We start from the raw sequence: 1,673 nt of genomic DNA, 5'->3' as shown, positions 1-1,673 counted from the left end.
GTGGGGGGGAGGGATGGGCAATGAAATGACAGTTTAAAATACTCATGTGTTAATTTTATTCTCCTGCCTTACTGACTTTCTATGTCTCCAATAATCTCTTAGCTTTATCTATAATAATCATATGTATTAATCTTGAAATACAAAAGCTATTTTTTAATTAGGAAATGCAATGTTTCATCTTCAGGATTTCTAACTGTTTAGACAGGGCAATATTTTCAAGCTACTTTTTAGAAAACTTCGAAGAGTTTGGTGTTTTCATAGCACGTGGCTATATAGCAAGAGCTCCAGACAGGGTCCAACTTCTTCTGCTATTACAATAATAACTGCCTCTTTCAAATGTGGAGTGCTTCACAGTTTACAGGATACTTTTTACAGTCCATCTGATGATTCTCATCTCACCCTTAAGAGGTAGGGATTGTAGTTCTACCGTGCAGATGAGGAAACTTCCAAGGCCAAGATGTCCAGCACTGTCCAAGGCCACCGTGGTGGGCCTGGAACCCAAACGCTACCTTTTGCCCTCCAATTCCCCTTCCTTTGGCCATAGCTCTTGCCCTTCTGTGTACACGCAGGACTCTGGACAAGGCCACCAAATCCCCTAGGCTTCAGATCCCTCCACTGTGCAATGGCAGCTTGGGTTTGATCATCTCCAAGGTCCCTGTGAACTCCTCTTCACTTTGAATTTGGGTTTATTCAGTAGAATGAAAAATGATGGGACTCAGTGTGCCTTGCCTGACTGAAGGGGCACAGTCCAAAGGCTAGTGACTAAAATGGGCCTCTAAAATGCCACAGTGGTTGTCATGAACTGGGAGGAACCAGGGTAGATTTTTTTGTATTAGTTCTGATTCTTAACAGAGTCTCATAAAATATATGGACTCCAACAAGACAGGTAAAAAAGAACCTCTCTTCACATACAAAAATTTGCATGTGACTTTAGATGGTTTATAGATTGACTTCTTAGACTTGTATGGGCTAAGTTAACAACTTTTAGATTGAATAGTACACATGTACACAATTTTGTGGCTTATGGGTGGCCTCATGTTGGTTGTTATACAAAGTGAGCAAAACTTACTTTGATATGGGAGATAGTAACTGAAAGATACAAAAGGAAAAAACTGTGATGTGCCTTCAAAACAGTCCTTTTTTTCTATAGAAAATTATGTTTCCCATATTGCTTTTTTAGTTATTGGGATGGGGTAGGAGAAAGAAAAATTGATGTAGAACAAATATAAATATCTTTTGAAGAAGCCTTTATAGAGAATTCCATACCATTTTTAAAGCTCCTTTTGAATATCTTGAGAGCAACATTCCTGATTGCAGATTTATGGTTGTGATTTCTGTCTCCCAAGCCTACAAGCTCTATGTTTTGGTCTGACACCAATGTCAGAACTGGGATAAAGAAGAGAAAATATGAACATCAGAGATACCCATATACCCTCCAAAGGAGGAAAGGTATTCTACTAATCATGTTACCCTTCCATACCCCCATGTAATTTCCAGAACACAGGAAGAACAAGATAACATGCATGAATCTGAAAATTTTAGACTGACACAATGTTATTCTGCATTCTGGAAAGTTGAGAACAAAGAAGGACATCATGTTTTGTCTTGTGGTGTTGAAAAAATGACCCACGGTCAGTCTGAAAGCCAGATCCACTGTCCGTACCCATTTATCA

The sequence above is a fragment of the Callorhinus ursinus genome, unplaced genomic scaffold (assembly GCF_003265705.2).
Source record: "Callorhinus ursinus isolate GAN/ISIS: 27379988/994484 unplaced genomic scaffold, GSC_fseal_2.0 scaffold5, whole genome shotgun sequence".
Taxonomy (NCBI): Eukaryota; Metazoa; Chordata; class Mammalia; order Carnivora; family Otariidae; genus Callorhinus; species Callorhinus ursinus.
Note: the sequence above shows the minus strand (reverse complement) of the source record.